This window comes from Lissotriton helveticus, chromosome 4_1 (assembly GCF_964261635.1).
Source record: "Lissotriton helveticus chromosome 4_1, aLisHel1.1, whole genome shotgun sequence".
Lineage (NCBI taxonomy): Eukaryota > Metazoa > Chordata > Amphibia > Caudata > Salamandridae > Lissotriton > Lissotriton helveticus.
In genome coordinates, this window is record NC_136063.1 from 566269798 (window position 1) to 566290205 (window position 20408).

Genomic DNA, 20408 nt, shown 5'->3' on the forward strand with positions numbered 1-20408 from the left:
AAGCACTTATAATATCGCTCCCAAAACCTGGGAAGCCTGCGGATCAATTTGATTTGTGTAGACCATATTCCCCCATTAATAATGATGCAAAAAATCCTGGCTAAAAATGCTATCTAACAGATTATGCCTGTTCATGTAGAAATTGGTGTTACCTGATCAGGCCGGGTTCAGTCCTGGACGAGCGACGTCCCACAATTTACGTACTCGATTTTCCATTCTGAAAAATGTAGGTCCTAACCTGGCACTCGTGGCTGTCTTTTTAGATGCCACGAAAGCCTTTGATTCGGTAGAATGGGATTACATGTTGAGGATATTACAACGTATGGGATTACCCATTTTCTTTTTAGCATGGATAGGTCTGTTGTACTGTTCCCATGCTGCTAGAGTTTTGGTAAATGGACAGCTGTCATCCCCTTTTTATATCACAAGGGGAACAAGATAAGGCTGCCCTTTGTCCCCCTACTTTTTGCGTTAGCAATTGAACCCCTCGCTGCCAATCTGCGTCCACATCACCAGGATAAAGCACTAAGATGCCCGCTACGACCGATTCTAGTGTCTTTGTACGCGGATGACATCACCCTATATCTCGGGGACCCGCAGCAAAATGTAAATCCCATACGTAAGGAATTCATTAGATTTGGGGAACTTTCGGGTATTCGCTTCAATTGGGGGAAGTCGCAAATATTCCCGCTTACCACGGCTGCGACACCCTTCCCGCTGGATTACCCGATAGAGTGGTGTGGTTCCGAAGTAAAATATTTAGGAATACGTTACATCTGATATCCCTGAATTGATGCGTTTTAATTACGGAAGAGCCCTGGAACATATTACAGAGTGTGTCACGCACTGGATATCGTTGCCCATCTCCGTGCAGTAAGAGTGTCTTTGATTAAAATGGTGGTGCTTCCCCAATTATTATATGTATTCATGAACATATCATACCATCTTGGCAGACACTTTTTGATAGCATTACATACAGAAGTGTTAAGACTGACTTGGGGAGGAAAACAGCCATAATTAAAGTGGGACATAGTCACCAGACCTTATTCCCAGGGCGGATTTGATGTGCCTAATTTTGAGTTGTATTATCAATGTGCCCAAGCCCACTACGCACATTCTTGGGTTTACCCTCCCCCTCCCCCCTCCTCCTCCAGGTATATGCCACAAGTGGCGGTGGAACAGTGGCTGGCAAACCCATTGCTGTTAGCTGGTGTGGTACTTAGCACCTCTAAAGCCCTTGAGAAAGACACTACGGCTGCAATATTACACGTACCAGGATTATATTCTCCTCTATTCCGAATGGTGTATCATCCTCGTATACAAGTCATTCAAGATAATGCTTTTAAAATAGTCATGGAAAATACAGGCATAACATGCTGGGGAGATCTATTTCAAGACGGGAAATTTCGTACATTAGATCTATTGTTTAATAACACAACACCCACACCAATGGACATTTTTCTGTATGTACGCTCGAGGCAAGGTATTCAATAAAACACACTAGCTTATCCGGCAGAGCCACCAACACTGCTTCCATTACAGATGTTGCTACAATCTGAAACTGCGGCATATGTGGTTTCTATGCTATATTATAAGGAACATAATGAACAGGTTATTGATCAGTCCCCAGCAAGGGAACAGTGGGACAAGGATTTGGGATACGCCTTGACAGATTGGCAATGGACCTATTGCTGTACACTGAAAAGGTCTCTGCTAGCAGCAGGCTGTGTATTATTAATTTCAAATTTTTGCACCGTATATATTATACGCCTGCTAAAATGTATAAGTATAAATTGAGGGACCGGGATAGATATGACAGATGTGGGGCAGAAGGCGCGCAGATTTTTTACATCTTGGGAATTGCCTCTTGGACAACACAGAGGTGCTCTACTTGTTTGTAAAATTCAGCGCGCTCACCAGGAGCACAATAGCAAATTTTAAAACCCCCCGTTTTGTCCGTTTTGTTTTAATTTAATTTGGACACTGTTACCCTGTTTTTAAAATTGAATTACCCACTGCCGCATACCTGCACTCTAAATTGGTACAGCACCGCGTTCAGAGCGGATCACTGCCCATTGGAAAGCACACCACACCGCCAGAACGGCGGACATTTTAGGTGAGGGCTAAGGATTGGGGTGGTCTAGTCATCAGAAGGACGCTAGACCAGTACTTAAGGCAGACAAATTAGGCGGCCAAACACTTGGGAATTGCCTCTTGGACAACACAGAGGTGCTCTACTTGTTTGTAAAATTCAGCGCGCTCACCAGGAGCACAATAGCAAATTTTAAAAAACCCCGTTTTGTCCGTTTTGTTTTAATTTAATTTGGACAATTTGGACACTGTTACCCTGTTTTTAAAATTGAATTACCCACTGCCGCATACCTGCACTCTAAATTGGTACAGCACCGCGTTCAGAGCGGATCACTGCCCATTGGAAAGCACACCACACCGCCAGAACGGCGGACATTTTAGGTGAGGGCTAAGGATTGGGGTGGTCTAGTCGTCAGAAGGACGCTAGACCAGTACTTAAGGCAGCCATGCTGACGCGCAGCGGGCACGCGCGGCGGGCTTGCCGGAGCGTCGCCGGAGTCGCGCCAGAGTCCAGCCCGTCTGCGCCCGTCCGCACACGGACGGGCTCGGGGGCAGGGACTTCTGGCCAACTGCGCACTTACTCTTCTGATTTACTGCGCAGTCTAAATAAAGGTGAGGCACGCTTGGACTGTGCTACCGTCCAGAAACTCAAAGAATACGCGATATTCATCCCCCATAATATGACTCCTTCTGGGTCTTACTCCTCACTGAAAATAGCGAGCCTAAATACCCGCTCACTCCACTGTCACCACGCTGAAGTCTATAATTTGCTGCAAGACAATGAGATGACATACTGACCCTAACTGAGACCTGGTTAGGTGACAGTTCAATGCCAGACATCATCGCCGCTCTGCCCAGCGGGTATGATGCCTTATGGCACAACCGCCCAGGAAATACACGGGGGGGAGGGGTAGCTGTTTTATTTAAAAAGGCTTTGTCAGTGGAAAGATTGCTGTCAGAGACAGCCGACTTGGCTGACCACCTTGGGGTGAAAGTCACAGTCAACAACTCATGTTGGGTGTTGTTAGCGGTTTATCGCCCACCCAATGCAACCCCACTGTTCCATGACCTATTTGGCCCTATTATGTCAGACATATGCACCCGTTATACGAAAATCATAGTCACAGGAGACTTTAATTTACATTGGGATAAACCCCATTGGGATCTATCTATGCGCCAACTGGACACTTTGATGTCAGCGCTAAACTTCAAACAACTTGTGAAGGCTCCTACACACATCAAAGGTCACGTTCTTGACCTGGTGTGGTCCTCAGACCCAAATGTGACACTTAAAGAGGTAACCCCATGTATATGGTCTGACCATTATCTAGTATCTTGTGAGATACGCATTAATGGCCAAATAAATAATCCACCACCGAAAGTCAGGAATATCCGTAATTGGGCAGAGGTTGATTTAATAAACCTGACCAAGGTGCTCTCGCCAAAGGATCGGTCCCTGAGTCCAGACCATAGCCTGGATCAGCAATACGCGGACTTAACGCGGAGCTTGACCCTAGCTATGGATCAGATAGCACCTAAAAGAACGAAGTTGATAAAAGGACCCGGTAGGGAGGCCCCATGGTTTACGCCATTGCTGAGGGACCATAAAAGGAAACTCAGAGCTTTGGAAAGAGGTTGGAGAAAAACTCAGCAGGACTCAGCCAGAAACCTCTACCGAACCTCCCTCAATGTATACAAAAAACAAATCACACTTGCTAAAGCCAAATACTATGAATCCCGCCTAAATAAGGCAGCCAATGTGCAGAAAGAGACTTTTAAGATCCTGTTGGAGTTGACTAAAAAACCCGACAGTTCCCAGTCCGCCATAGATTGCAATACCTTTCAGGGATACTTTCTGGAGAAAGTAAGAACTATTATCCAGGAGATAAAAAGTGGTACGTTAAAAGGGATGGTTACACCTACAGCTCCTCATGAACCAGTTGACTGCTCCATCGCACTGTTTCCAGAGATTGACACACTGAGTCTGGAACAGCTGATGGATAGAATCAAATCCGGATCTCCAGCGGACCCGTGCCCACCTAAAGTCTTTCAGGCAGCCCGTCCCTTATTGGAGGAGCGTGTTATCTCCCTCCTAAATAGATCCTTGAAGACAGGGCAAATTCCAGCAGAACTTAAAGAAGCGCGTGTAAGACCCCTACTGAAGAAGCCAGGCGCAGACCCCGCAATACTAAAGAACTACAGGCCGATCTCTCAGCTACCATTCCTTTCAAAAGTACTGGAACAACATGTACTAAAATCCCTGTCTAAGTACTTGGAGTCTCGCCACCTACTTCATGAACGACAGGCAGGGTTTCGAGCGCATCACAGCACCGAGTTGGTGATGCTCTCGGTGCTGGATGAATTGAGAAGCCTGGCTGACGGTAAGAAACCGAGCGCCCTGATTTTGTTAGATCTTTCAGCGGCGTTCAATACCGTCAGCCATGCTCTGCTCCTGGAAAGAATGAGTGACTTTGGTATCAAAGGCCTGGCCTTCAGGTGGTTGCAATCCTTCCTGTTGGGAAGGACCCAAAGAATACAACTTGGGGAAGAAACATCTGTAGTGGGGACGTTAGAATGTGGGGTACCTCAGGGCTCGGCCCTGTCCCCACTTCTATTTAACCTATACCTGCAACCTCTGATTGCTTCCCTGGCGCGCATGGGCTGCACAGTATTTAACTATGCGGACGACACGCAGCTGTTGCTGAGTGTCGATAACACAATTGCCGCACAACTTCACACCCAGAACATCTTGAGGTACACGGTCCAATGGATGACAGAAAATCTTCTAAAAATTAACCCAGATAAGACCGAGGTATTGGTGATTCCATCTGCCACCTCACCATGGTGTGACCTCTACTGGCCAGCAGAGTTAGGCCCGGCCCCAAAACCAAGCCTGAATGTAAAGAGCCTGGGGATTAAACTAGATTGCGACCTATCAATGGTCAATCAGATTTCTTCCGTGGTGAGTAGCTGTACCAACATTATCCGACAGCTACGGAAGCTAGTACCTGTCATCTCCCAATCCATGCTACGTTCTATTGTCGCAGCCACCGTGATCTCGAGGATAGACTACGGAAACGCCCTCTATCTTGGCCTGCCAAAAACCCTGACTAATAGGTTACAGGTCATTATGAACGACGCTGCTCGTCTCATTTTTAGACTGCCAAGACGATCCAAAGCATCTCCCCTGCTACAGAGCCTTCATTGGCTCCCTATTAAAGAGCGAGTGGAATTTAAAAATCTGTGCATAGCCCACAAAGCAATTTATGGTTTGGCACCTGCATACATCAAAGACCGCATGGTGGTGTACAGTCCAATGAGAACGCTTAGATCTTCAGACTCTCAACTATTGGTCTGCCCCCGGTACAAACTTGTTACCAAGGGAGGAAGAGCCTTCTCTGTGCTAGTTTCTCAGCTATGGAACACACTACCTGAGTCGCTGCGCAGGGAAGAGAACCTCCTACGCTTTAGGAAGGGTTTAAAAACACTATTGTTTAGGAGGTCTATGAATGCTATTTAGACTAGTGGATGCCTTTTTCTGTATTGCCAAGTTGTTGTTTGTATCATCGATTTCCGAGCGCCTAGAGACCTGTAGGTGATTGGGCGCGTTATAAATCAAAAATAACAATAACAATAACATCTGGCCTGGATTTGTAACAGTATTAGTGAATATTGGCAACACTTTTTCGAAGCAATGGAACACATGAAATCCTGAAGCTAGTGCCATCTCCAGCACTGGCGCTACTGGGATACACTGAACAAGTAGAAGTAAGATATTGCAAATGCACTTCCAATTGGCTTTTTTATGGCTAAGCGCAGACTGGCATGTAGATGGGGGAGGGCCCCAAAATTCATGAATGGATATGCAGACTGGCATGTAGATGGGGGAGGGCCCCTAAATTCAAGGAATGGATAAAAGTTCTAGTATATTGCCAAGAACAACTGCTAACATACGAAGAGTTACTCCCAATCACATTGCGCCCCAGAGACATAGGGGAACCTCTTAAGACCTATTTAACGACATACCCAGCAGAAATAACTAATGAAGATGGCTTGTGATACAGAGCAAGGTGGGGTCACAAATGGTATACAGTAGGCAGAGGTCTTATACCACACGGGGCGAAAAACACCATTTAATAATTCAGTGGATATACGAGAGAATGCCTTCTGACTGTAATGCACAAGGGAGTAAGGGAGGAAAGAAAGATGGCGCACCTAACTCAACCTCAAATACTAGATAATGAATGATATTATAGGCGAGTAATAGCAAGTTGCTAGGAGAATTGTATAATAGGGTTACCAAAGGCAGATAAGAGAACATAAAAAGGAAATATATCTACTTTTGGAATTTCAATGTATGTAATGTTCAGCTAAATTGATAAATAAAAGTTTTTTTTTTTAACAACAAAAAACATATGAAACATGAAAACCCTACTCTTCTTCGACCAGGAATTACAGCTAAAAGGTGTATTAAGGAATTCTCTATGTTAACCTTTGAGAGGAGTAGGCCTCACAGTATTGAAAAACGAAATAGGCTGTTTGTCACTACAAAACATACCAGTGCATGTCCTACCTTTCCTTTACACAGCACCCTGCGGTTAGGGCTACCTGGGGATTAATTTAGGTGTGACTTATGTGCAATAAAAGTGGAGTTTCAAGCCTGGCAAGTAGTTTTAAATGTCAAGTCGAAGTGGCAGTACACAGCACAAACAGGCACTGCAATGGCAGGCCTGAGACGGGTTTGAAAGACTACTTCTGTGGGTGGCACAATCAATGCTGCAGGCCCACTAGTAGCATTTAATTTTCAGGCCCTGGCATCCACAGGGGTTCAGGTGGTTTACTTCTAGCTGGACACTTATTCATCTTTACGTATTTGTTAAACATAACTGGTTGACTGCTCAAGCATGCAGTGATAAATACTTTGCTAAAGCTGTATTGCATGACTTCACCGGTTAATCAGACCTACTCAATCTCACCTTATAGGTAGGTATAGTTTGGGGATTCATTGATAAGTTGAGGAATCTAATGGAATAAAGCCATCAGACTAAAGTTATTTACCTTTGGTGACAGTAATTGTGGTGGATAGTATACTTGCTACAGATTCCTCTATACGCCCCCCCCGCCCCCAAATCACTCCTCCGTTGAGTTTGTACCATAATTAAGATCTGTATGTCAGATAGTTTATTATTGTTGATTATCTTTCTGTTTTTATCCGTGATCTTGGATGGCATATGAAAAAATTACAAGAACAAGTGCCAGGTTGCTGCCTTATACTTTCGTGTCATCACATTCTGTGTGGGCAGAGTTGCGGTTGAGGCCACATGGTGTCACCTGACCGCACTGGAGAGCAGATGCTTGGGAGGGGGGAATCACCTCCTGTCCATCCCTCACCTACTGTCCCTCCCTCACCTCCCTTCAGTACAATTGAGGTACAGCCTCCCCCCAGGCCTACCCCCAGCATATAAAAACTCCGCCCACCCCCACCTCCATCTGTTTTTTGTTTTTTTTCTCTCCCTAAGTGAGACTTACCATTGGCAGTTCTTCCCTGTTGCTATGCCAGGGATTCTTCGGTCTGGTTCTCTGCAATAGCGGGCCCTCAGCAGCGTTCTCCTGGCGATGCTTCCTCTCCTCGTTCCCTTCGTGGTCAGGGGGCAGAGCGGTTGCTCAGAAAGCCGTATCGGTGAACGGCGGTCCTTCTCAGGCTGTGTTTATGGGTTGGGGTTGCGAGGCAGCCTCTACGCCCTTGCCTGCAATCTTCGAGGGGTATGACGGGTTTGTGCCCGGTATTTTATTTACTTGGTTTTTTTCCCGGTTTTGTGTAGTTTTCCATGTCGGATTTTTTTATTGGTTGTCAACTGCAGTGTTTCTCATCCTTGTAGGAGGGGGCTGGAGGGTGGCTTCTCCATTCTTGTACTGCCATGGGTTGCAAGAGGTTGAATAAGAGGAACAGCCTGGTGTCTTCTTCCTCTTCTCCTCCTGACGGTTTTCCGATTCCCCCGAAGCGCCCTAGGAGCCAGGCCCCTTCCGGGGGTGATGTGCCCCTCATGTCTAAGGATGAAGTGCAGGGCATGATTGCTGCTGTAACTAGAGCTCTGCAGGCACGTCCAGTGTCTTCTGGCCCATCTCGTCCTTGTGCATTGGATCCTGTGGGCGATTTATCCCCCTCTGATGGTGAGGGTCCTTCCTACCTCCTCTAGCAGCAATTATGTCTCCAGGGAGGAGATGTGGGACTTTCTGGCTCGTGTGCGGGACAATTTGAGATTCCCTCCATTCCAGCTGGGCGAGGCCTGTGGGACTCTTTTTCCTCAGTACACGAAACCTTCTCAGTTGGGCATGCTCTTTCAGGGCCCGTGAAAGAGGTGGTGCTACGGGAATGGCGTGAGGTGGTCAAATTGCTGTTCCCTCGCTTCCTCCAGAAACTTTACTTATGGAGGGGGGAGGAACCCTAGCCCCACTGTGTGAAATTGGACTCTATCCTGGCCACGCTGATAGTCAAGACGGCTATTCAGCAGTCGGATTGTACCCCGACTGATGCTACTGATAAAAAGGTGGACTCTGTCTTTAAGAAGGCTTTTGCTGCTGAGAACATGGAGCTAAGGGCTAGCCTTTTCTCTGCCTATTCTGCTCAGTCTTTGGTGCAGAATTTCGAGAAATTGGAGGCAGCTGTACAGGAGGGCTCGGAGTGCTCTGACCTTCTGTCCGCTATGGAACAGCAGGCTAAGCTGTTGGCTGATGTTTCATCTGACGTTATTAAAATTGCTGCATTACCTCCTGTCCCTCATTCGCCTTCCTCCAGTACAATTGAGCATTAGCTGTGTTTTGGGTTGCTGACCATCTGGCTGTTACTTTGCAGGCTTCTTGTGGGTCCTCAACTCTTTTGTTCTAGGCTAGGCTTTGGAGGGCCTTTTTGGCCTGGTGTGCTGATAAGGAGATTGATCCCAAGGTGGCTGGCCTCTTTTTGGTGATGCAGTTACTTCAGGATGGGGCTCAGCTGGGGTTGTCGGTGGCTTCTCTGCGAATGCAGTGGGCGGCCATTCGGGCTTTTCGGGACTCCTGGCATAATTTGAGGCATGACAGGGGCCTGATGCCTGGTTTTTTTCGAGGTCTGTTGAAATTGTTCCCTCGCCTTGTCCGTTCTTTTCCTTCTTGAAATTTGAAGCTGGTGTTGGATGTCCTGCCCGGTCCTCCCTCTGAGCCCCTTAAACTTAGAGTGGCAGCTTTTTCCAGTGCGGAGCAAGGTACGAAAAAGCCTTCCCACCACTACGCGTCAGACAAATGCCAGGGACACATAATAAGGCTTTGTCACAGGATCTAAGGCCGCGTCCTGGGGTGTTAGCTTTAATTATTTGTTGCAGATGTACCGGCCTGATCTGTTTAGGGCGTTATAGGTAAGGCAACAGATCTTAAAACAAGACCTTTTCTTCATTGGGAGCCAGTGCAGTTCTCTCAGCAATGGTGCTGAAGACGTGACTGTTGAGAATGAGCCTGGCAGCAGTATTTTGGACTACTTGGTGTTTTGCTAGTAGTCTCTCTTTGACAAAGACAAAAAGGGCGTTGCCGTAGTCCAATCTACTTATTACCAAGGCTTGTACCAGAGTCTTATGGGCGGAGGTTGGAAGGTAGGTGAATATTCTGCACAGAAGGCGCATGTTATAATAGCACACTCCCGAGGTAGTCCAGATGTGCACACCTATAAAATGACACCAGCTATTTATTTTTTTTCTTTCCGGTGGGTGGAAGGCCTCACAGAGGGCCGAAGTGGGAGAAGAAAACACAGAGGGCACGGGTTGTGGGGGAAGCAACACAGGTGGGACAGAAGCAACACAGAGGGTGTGAGTGGAGATTACAAGTAACTGGTGAGAAAGAGGAAAGGAGAGTTTGGGTGGGGGAAGCAACACAGAAAAGAAGCAACATTGTACGGGTGGGCAAGAAGTTGCACATGTGTGAGAAAGCAACACGAGACGTACACAAGGGTGAGCGTACTATAGAATGAAGCAGGGAGAAGCATGCGGGTGAGAGACAACACTGAATGCAGTGGAAGAGAACTACATGAGGGAGATGCTGGGAAGCACATGCACTCTTATGGAGTGATTAACCCAAAAGAAACAAGCACTGGCATAGCCAATAGGTCTGGCCTTTGGGACCTTATAAGTGTTTTGCCAGAGACTAGCACAGAAGTAACGAGTGACATACAAGCATAAAACCCACACATGGAATTAGTGAAATGGGGGAGGATATATCAAAACAGTCCGGATGGGGGAGGGATATACGTAAAACACTGGGATTTTTTTTTTAGCCACAGCAGTAGGTGGGAAGGAGGGTTTTAGCGACAACAATGGGTGGGATGGGGGCTAAAGCCACAGTAGAGTTTAGGGGGAGCAGATATAGCAAACCTTGTTTGGGGAGTTGACATGCCAGTAAAACTCGAATTATTCCGACGTGCTGCTTCGCTTTAGTGTTATGTAGTCATCCAAAAACAATGTTCCTAAAATTCCGTGGGAGTGAACTTTTTCAGAAGAGGTGGGATATGAATCCACCCTTAGCCATTTGCGTGCTTTAATTCTTGAAAGACACACGCAAAAGCCAATCAAATGTGTGGGAGGAGTCCGACCCACACAGAGTTGCTAACAAGAAGCCTTGCAGAGCAGTGAATGCGCGCTCCTAGGCTCGAAATAAAAAGGTACTGCTTGAAAAGCAAGCAGTGGAAGTGTAGAAGCCAGCCAATCAAGAGATAGTTAAGAGGCTATTCTTCATGGGAGGGACAAACACAAGATTGAGAAGCTGGGACATGAATAAGAACCAGGCAAATAAGTGGCCGGAAAAACAACCAATGATTAGCAATGGTGGACTCAAAGCACCTATTTGTTGTTGGTAAGTCTACAGTATGTTTCGCAGCAGACACTGCATGAGCTGTCTAATAGGCACAACATAAAAGCTACAGCTAGCCAATTAGCAAATGGGAAAGTAAAAACAAAAAAACGGTAAAAGTTGTGTTTTTTTTACAGTGAAATGTTTATTTAAATAAATGCGAAAATGTTAAGCATGTGCTCATGTTCAATATTAGTTGCTTTGCTAGATGGGAACTTTAAGCCCAGTCTGTAGCAAAGGTAAGCAGCTGACTAGGTGAATGTTTTGATAATGTCCTCAATAACCAATTTGTTTAAATGGGAATTGCTCTACCAGCCCTCATGGTACACTTGCATTAACTGAGTTTGTAAAATAGCGAGGTATATCTGATGAAAATTTAGGGATGTCATGTCAGAGCCAGGATGGGGAGTGCAGTGTTGCTCAAATAGAGTGATGAAGGACATTAAATATTTACTGTAACTGAGACAAAATAGAAAATTGGACATCAATCCACTAACACGTGGAAGAGATTCAGAGTTTGAAGCTGCTTGCAACATGGTTGGAAGGAAGAACATCCTCCAGGTTCATGCTGTTACGGTAAGGGTAATTTGCTCGTAGGCTTCTTGCTTTTCAGACATGAATGGTTGTCTTGTTCAGAAAAGTATAGTAGACTTTGAAATGATAAGGTGATCGCCTTCCATTTTTAAGCAAACCATTGTGAGAGAATACTTTATCTTTTGAGTTTATGGTTTCAGAGCAGTTTCAGTATAAGAAAAGGCTAATACTGCCAACTCTGTAGCACTTGTTTCTCATTGGATGCTCTCTGGACAAGTCCACCAGTATCTTGGGCTCCATGCCATCCAGACAATTTGTATAGACAAAAGCTGACGCACTTAGATACAGTTTTAAACATTGCCCCCACCGCTCGCAAGGCCCTTGAAGGGCCGAGTCATTCTTTGTTTTTTTTACTATTTTTTTGTCTAGGATAGTATGGTATGATAAGGTGATGAAGATGGGTGGGAGGATCATTTCTGTTTCAGTGTTTGATGTTGGAATTGGGGTTTCTGGTTGGCTTGGGTATGCATCTAAGCCAGGCAGAACCCACCACTCTAGTCCAGCAAATAAGTTACCCACCAAAGATCACCTGTGCTCACCCTCTGGTTGCTTGGCGCGGAGCAGGCAGGCTTATCAGAGGCAATGTGTACACTTGTACAGAAATATCATGACCACACAACAAAAGAGGCTTCACACAGGATTGTATAAACATATATAGTATATTCTACATAAAACTAGACCACAACGACATGAATCATAAATACTATGCATCTAATGCTGTTACTCCGATAGTCCTTGTTGTCCTGGACCATGCAAGTCAAAAATGACATAGATCAGGAAATACTTAAAGCAAGAAAGGCAGCAGAAAAACACATGAACTACCATCTCATTGTCAAAACATAAATACTTTACAAGTAATACACACTTGTTTAGAGGGAAACACATGGAATCCACATATAAGCATAAAAACATTGGGCACAGCACACCTGCGCTCCTACTAGCAGGGCTACAGTAGATTTGTGAGCCTAACTGAAGCGAGTGTATTTAGGGATAAAACGTAGGGCACAGCAGCACCTGCACACCTACTAAACGTTATACAGTAGTTTCTTTGGTTGGGGCTTGACTCTTCAATACTCTTCGGTTTCCCCCAGCAGTACTCTGTCATTGTTCCAGTACTCAACAGAGGTGTAACCACTATCAAATGAAGGAGAGGGCAGTGCTCTCCAAAGTAGGTCCCAAGTGTGTGGAAGTGCATTGAGTCTGCAATCCCTGATACCCGCAAACGTGCGGCACAGCTACAAGCCACCAATACCTTTAGGACCCAGCTGCCCATGGATGTGCTATGCAGCTACACTTGCCAAATATCTTCAGGACCCAGGTACTGTACTGATCTGCTCTTGGTGGTCCGAGGAGACCAGGCACTCGACTGAGACGTCTAGGCGATACAGTGCTGGGCCTCCAAGATCGCCCCACGGGATCAGGACCACCCACAGTCGCTCTGGAGGTCTCCCTCTAGTGTGTCTTATGGGAAGCCCGGTTGCTACGGCAAAGCGGGTGGGCGGCCCAAGGAGTATTTCTTTTGATCCAGTGGTGCTCTTGTTCAAGTGCGTCACTGGGATACACACACCGCCCTAAGTGTGGCGCCTGCATGGAAGATGAAGAGCGGAGCAAGCGCTGGGTTCGGTGACAGAAGCAGAACACTCAACATGCACTGACTTTATATAACTGGGAGCCATCAGCAGCGCATGCTGAGAAAGCGCTGGACTTGGTGACAGAAATAGACAGCTCAAAACTCGCTGACTTGTACTTCTCCCAGAAAGTGTCCACACTCCAGGTTTTGGGGGCTTACAAAGCGCTCCAACTGAGCTGTTCCTGTCATGCAAGCCTCCCCACTCAGCACACAGCTGCCAGACTCTCAACAGACCTGGTTACAATGGCATATCCGCTGCAATGCAACCTTTTATGGCCCTAAGGTTACCAGAACAAGGGACAAGTCAACAAGCTCAACTGCTTCCAGGCCTCCCCGAAGAGCACCCATGGACCCGTCACCTGCTGTTACTGCAGCTTCTCCAGCCAGGGCACACCAGCATGCCCTGCCCATCCCAACATGGCAGGCCTCAACCATCAAGCTGCCTACTGCTCAACACCCGTTCAGTCCACAAGCAAGCTGTTGAACTCTGGGACCTGCTCGACTCCTCGGCACCGGACGTCACCTTCCTGACGGAAACCTGGATGAACACCTCCTCGGCACCGGACATAGCCATAGCCATACCCGACTGCTACAAGATCACACACAGAGACTGGAACAACAACAACAAACCTGGTGGAGGAATCGCCATCATCCACAGGGATACCATCAGAGTCTCAACCAGCACCAAAGACGCCCTCAACATGGCAGAACACCTACACTTCCCGGTCCACGTCGACAACACCACCCTCAGAGGAACCCCTGTCTACAGACCCCCGGGCCTCCGATCACAGTTAAGCAAATCCATCACCGACCTCATCAGCACGCACACCATCGCCTCCACAGACTACATCCTCCTCGGAGACCTGAACTTCCACCTAGAGAATGCCAACGACAACAACTCCATAACACTGATTGCCGACCTCGCCAACCTCTGACTCAAACAACTCATCACAACACCCACCCACTCCGCTGGACACACGCTCGACCCCATCTTCTCCGCCAGTGGCCATGTCACCTTCTGCCACATCACCGAACTCCACTGGACCGACCACCGGCGGCAGATCCTTCTCCTACCTCGCCGCAAAATCATGGAATACCCTCCCCGCCCAGCTACGCAAGACCCAGGACCTGCTGACCTTCAGGAGATTCCTCAAGACATGGCTGTTCGACCAGTAGCTGCCCCCCCCCCCCGCCCCTAGCGCCTTGAAACCCTCACAGGTGAGTAGCGCGCTCTACAAATGTATTGATTGATTGAACAAGCCCTTGGAGAGCACTGGGGGCACATAGAGGTGGGCAGACAGCAGGCAAGCACATAAGGCAGATTGCAGAGTAGCAGTCCCTCAAGCAGCCCGGCAGGCCAACACAATAAATCAGGTAGTCCAAATGGCGGTTCCTCCTGGCAGCACAGCAGTCCTCTGGCAATGTGCAGATTGTAAAGCTAGCAGTGTTTGGTCACAAGTCCCACTCGATCACTCAAAACATGGGGTTAGAGCTCCAATAATTATACTCGAAAATGTCTTTGATGAAGGGATGACTTGAAAGGAACCTTTAGAAGAGTGCAACAATCCCTTTCAATCCAGCCCTGGCTCCAGACAATCAGTGGGGGGTAAATCAGCCCTTTGTGTGAGGGCAGGACACGACACAACCTACTCAGATGTAGGTATGAACCACCTCTCGCTCTCTACCAGCTCAGGAAAGGTATCGGTATGCCGATGTATCCCCTGTCACACCCAGCCCTTCCTGTGTTGTGGCTGTTTTGAAAGTATGCACAAATTGTAGCTGCCACCTAGCTTAGATGTGTATTGGAGTCAGGCTGCAAAGCACAGAATCATAAACTCAGAAAAATGCCCACTTTCAAAGTGCCATTTCTAAAATAGTAATGTAAAATCTAACTACACCAGTAAGCAGGATTTATCACCACTATTCTAAACAAACCAAACATGGTCACGCCACTCCTTTCTGATCTGGAATTTCCACTTAAAAGTATATAAGGAATCCCCAATGCCAGCCTATGATAGTAGACCTCACCACAGTGAAAAACGAAATGGGTTGTTTGTCACGACCAGGACATGTCACGCATAAAGAAAGTCACAAGTCCTCCCTTTTACTTACACGGCACCCTGTCCATAAAGCTACTTGGGGCCTACCTCAGGTGTGTCCAGTGTGTAATAAAAGTGAAGTAAAGGCTTGGCAATTTATTTTAAATGCCAAGTCAGAGTGGCAGTAGACTGTGCACACAGGACCTGCGGTGGCAGGCCTGAAACCAGTTTGAAAGGCTACATCTGTGGGTGGCACAAGCAGTGCTGCAGGCCCTGGGTATATGGGATACATAATTTACAAGGGACTTACAAGTAAGTCAAATATGCCAGACATGTGTAAGCCAAATGTACCTCCTTAAGGGGAGAGAGCACATGCAATCTAGCATGATTAGCTGTGGTAAAGTGCCCAGAATCCTAAAGCCAACAAAAAGGTCAGAAAAAGTGGCGGAGGAACGCAAAAAGTTTGGGGATAACCCTGCAGAAGGGTCCAGGTCATCAGTATATATCTTATGTGTACTGTATGCATGTATATATGTATGTGGTGTTTTACTGTCCTTGTGTGTGTGCAAGTCGTACTGAAGCATAGGGCCACGTTTTCTTAGTGTAAAAGCCAAAGTGTTTTGGCTTTGTTGATGCTTTTTTAATCGGGTGTACAGGATAGTTTTTAAGATGAAGGAAAGGGTAAATGTTCTAGGTGTTCAATGGCCTTTCCCTAATCCTTCGTCGGCAGACTATCTGAAGGAATAGGGTTCAGGGGAGCGTATGCATGGACATCTGAAAGCTTGCATTTCGATGAAAAGCAGTGGGAAACTTTGTAAATAGAGGAAAGTAAGCGTCTGTAATCTGTAGGCACATGTCTACGGTACGCATCAGGCCGGCCGGGAGTTTTCACGTGATTCGGGTCTCAAATAACCGCTCCTTGGGGCATATTACCAACCAATAGAGATAATGTTTGTCTCTAACTTATTTAGAGACAAAAATTATCGCCGCAAATCGGCGATTTTTATCGCAGATAAACCTTGCTATTAGCAAGGTTTATCGCAAATGAGATAAAAAAGGGCCGCAATGCATGAATGTCGCTGAAAAGTCAGCGATATTCATGCATTATCGAGCAAATGCTCTTAGCCATGTTATCCACCTCCCATTGGATAACATGGCTAAGAACTGCTCCTGGGCAAGTGTTAGCTTTTGGAGATATTCGCGCTTAGCGCGAATATCTCCAAAAGTTGGTAATAGGAGATAGCGATGTTAGCGACTGTTTTCAGTCGCTAACATCTTGGCACGCCCACTTTGCATGTCATTAGTGATAAATATCACTGACATGCAAAGCGGGGCCCAAGATGGTCACTATCTCCTATTAGCTGTCGATAGGGAGATAATTTTATCTCCGCTTTCTTGGCTTTTAAAGCCAAAAAAGGGGAGATAAAGCCCCTTGATAATATGCCCCCTTGTCTTTTAAAATACAGTTAAGAATGAATTTAATCATTTCCTGGGGCGGAAAAAGGGAATAGACCACAAACTAAATAAATGTATATTGTATTATGTATATGCTAAAATTGAAGGTGGTTTCTTGTTCCAAACCCTTTTCAAGTCCATTGCGATCCATAATGCGGAGGTAGCGTAGTGAGTGATAAGTAGAAATGTTTTCCTTTTTCTCTAAAACTTCTTTATTGTAATAATTAGCAAAATATTTTTGAAAAAAGTACATAAGAAACGGTATACGCGTAAATAGCCTAATTTGACACTTGGGTACGCAGCTCGGGCAGTCTCCTGGGCGCCTTGCATGGTTCTATGCCATGCTTGCCTCTCCCGACAGAGCGGGGTTTCTCCCAACTGAGAACAAAACGGATTTGTTCCTTTGGTGGGGGGAGGGGTTGTTTTTCTTGCCTCTAACTTGTCAGGCTGTCAATTAAGCAGGAGCCTTAGAAATGCCTAATTATACCACTGGCACAGACGGTGTCCCATCCAAGAGAATGCTCCAGTTTTACGTTGTTTAAAAAAATATTGTGTTCGAGTTAAAGAGCGAAGGGGCGTCCGTGTGTTTTTTTTTTTTTAATGTATTTGTATCTCGAACGGAAATGCTGATCGGAGATGTTACAGTCAGAACTTTCTTTCACATTTACTGCTTGACAGAACAGATAAAGGCTCAGAGGGTTGTAGGTTGGAGCGTGGAGGGAATACAAAATAAATAGTGATCCGGGTGCACTTTGACCAAGTGATGTCTTCGGGAGATGGAATGTTTCGATGCCCTTTACTTAAAAAGAAAAGGAAACAAGCATTGGCATAGCCAATAGCGTTAATGACACCGACATTGTTTTCGCGTTCCCTCTCAACTTGGCTGCTGCCTCGTAATCTGACTCCTGCGTTTATGTGTAAAGGGGTGGAGCGGGGCCTGTGCAGACTTTCCAGCCAATCAACTGCGTGAGAGCTGTGGTTAAGAAAAAAATCCCAGCCTTGCCGGGTGTACTTTGCTTTTCACTAAAACAGAAATTAGAAGCATATGATTTCAAACTGCAGTTAAATGACAGCCCCGAACCGGAATGGAACTGAGTTGGCAAAGTGAGAGACTGGGCGAGCAGCAGATCTGCAGTGTTTATGGCACACTGAGAGAGCAGTGTTTAAAACCCACACACGCCCTTCCCCCGTGTGTCAGTCCTACACTTATTTTGAGAGCGTTTGTACACGTTTCGCTGGTGCTGGCGGCAGAGTCACAAGAGGGACACTTAAACGACCGTCTCCAGAATTAGCTTCGAATGCCTATCGGACATTTTGTCACATTGCGATGTACAGAACGGGAAATTTTGAAGGCGTTGAGGTTTGAAAAGTGCGTGCCATTTGTGAGCGAAAGGCGTATACTATCTCAAAACGTAAATGTATATTTAGATTGCAAAACATATTTAATCATGATGAATGCCTTAAGAGACTCAAAAGGTATATTGGGGTCACTTCTTTCCTTTTTGTTTGTCGATAACGTTCAGAACGTGGTTGGTTCTTCGGTGCCAGTGTGAAAAGAGGTAAAAAAATAAATAAAAAAACGCTTGACAACATATCTAAATTAAGTAACCCATAAATGCCTACAAGGGAAAGCCCTAGATAACATGTTGCCAACACGTCCAAAAGGGCTGAAAAGATAGTCCCCGCTCGACAAAACCAGAGAAAGTAAAGTAATATAACACAATTTATTAAGTAGTAGCGGTGACAGCTTAGTGTGGCCAATTGTGTGGCTTTATGTATTTATTTTGCTTGACCCGAATAATCGGGGTATACCGACTTGTCTGGTTTAGCAAACAAACTATAACATCACGTAAATGTACCTTCTTTTTTACATAACGTTATTTTTATTTGCAAATTGCATGCTGCCTTCCACTGGCACCCATGTGACAAGTGACATTTTTAGGAGTATGTTAGAGATATTTAAGCTGTTTCTCTAGCCTCGTTTCCCCCAAAAATGTATAATAAAAATATACATACATACAGGGACTTTTTTGTCCGCCCTCCTCCATTGATCTGGTCAAGTGTCATTTACATTTTGCTTCTACCCTCCGCCAACACTGCCTATCGGTGGGTCAACCCACTTCAGCTTTTGGCTGTCTTAACTGAGTGAAGTATTTTCCTCTCGCACATGTTCACCTTCCTCTAAAAAGTAGTCTATTTCTTTCCCACGGCTAATGGACCAATCTAGGCTTTCATCTCTTCAAAATGCATTTTGCATACTTCTGCATGCAGCGTTTAGACATTATTACCTTTTTATTACTTTGTTAAATAGCTTTTGCTCTTTTAATGTCGATCGCACGTTTGCAAAATAAATCAGAGGCGTGCCAAGCCAGACGTGTGTGTTGTCGTTTGTTTTGGTGTTAGCCGAGGCTTTTTGATTTTACTAAAATTATTGACTTTCAGCCAGCTCTCTTAATTCAATGGGTCTGTTGTTGTGTAATTAACACTTTTCTCCCCCCGGTTGCAATATACAGCATTGGGTAGTGGATCAGCCCACTTAAGCCATTGGCTAACTTCGCTGTGAGTGACGCCATACCGCTCTTTCTCATGGAGCACAACCGTGCTCACAGTAGTTCCAGTCACTGCCAGAAATTACTTAGGCAATGTGACATTTTTTTGAAACCCCAAAAAAATTACATTATCAAGCGCCCTGCAACTCCACTAATAATACAGTTGTATACACTTCATGACAAAACAAAATAAGCTTTGCAATTACTGAAAAGCTGACAGCCAGTGCCAGACCATTGCTTGTTTTTATTTAATATGGGGTTACCCACTGCTCTGTTTCTGATCCCCTTGGCCCCAGAATGCATCTTTTACATTTACAAATGCAGAAGAAAGTAAGCAGCATTGGTTGATGGCTGGTTCGCAACTGTCTTTGAATACTGTTTTCCAAATGATTGATAATTTTCTTGCACTGAGTAAGGTCTGCCCTTGTTAAGTCTTGAATAAAACACTGACATTTAAGGTAAACGTAGAATTATAACCGCATTTTAAAGCTACCTTTTCTTTTATTGTTCCTAGGAATACTGTGTGCAGTTGTAAGACATAAACAGGAAAAGAAAACGTACAAGGTAAGGATTTATGTTTCCGCTTGTATTGAATTCACAAATATAAGAAACGCCGTGTACAATATCAAATTCGAAATTCTAACAACCATAAATTAATATTAGTTGCCTACACTGATAATTTGTTACAACCCTGCTTTCATAAGTAGCAGAGAAATTCATTAGCCCTGTGTTGAATTGAGTCAAGAATGGCAAATCTAAAATTTGGTTAGTATCTAAAATGTCAGTGCTGTACAGAAGTTACAGGATTTCCTTAAAAACCATTTGTTTAGTATAAAGTGCACAAACCCATGGTGCAAAAACTGTAGCCATCCGCTTTTGCTTTCCAGCCACTTTTTCCCCACACCCATTTATATTTTAATTTAAAACCACATAGTCTCCCCCGAACAATCTTGTCCCCTTAATTGAAAATAAGTGTCTATGTAGTCCTGTAGGCAGGATTGCGAAAGAATGGGTTCTAATAAAGGTAACAAGTAACTTAAGATTATTTTTGTATTTTTGCATTTGAAAGGTATTGCAGAATCTAGCACACAATATTATATTTACCTTTCTTCATGTTGTAATCATTCTATAATTGATTTATTATGTTGTCCAATTCTTACAAAGTTTATCTTCATAGTTAGG

At 45.3% G+C, this 20408-nt stretch overlaps 1 protein-coding gene across 11 annotated transcripts in view; it reads left to right on the forward strand.

Moving 5' to 3' along the window:
* The window catches only part of NCOA2 (nuclear receptor coactivator 2), a 1089938-nt gene that overhangs the window by 267292 nt on the left and 802238 nt on the right, over window positions 1-20408 (forward strand). For 10 of the 11 annotated variants that reach the window (XM_078687164.1, XM_078687175.1, XM_078687166.1 and 7 more), the window contains one exon: window positions 19741-19790. The gene's annotated coding sequence lies outside the window, so the exon portion shown is untranslated. Of the gene's footprint in view, window positions 1-18027; window positions 18047-19740; window positions 19791-20408 lie in introns of those variants that run through there. The other variant, XM_078687173.1, reaches the window with a different exon arrangement.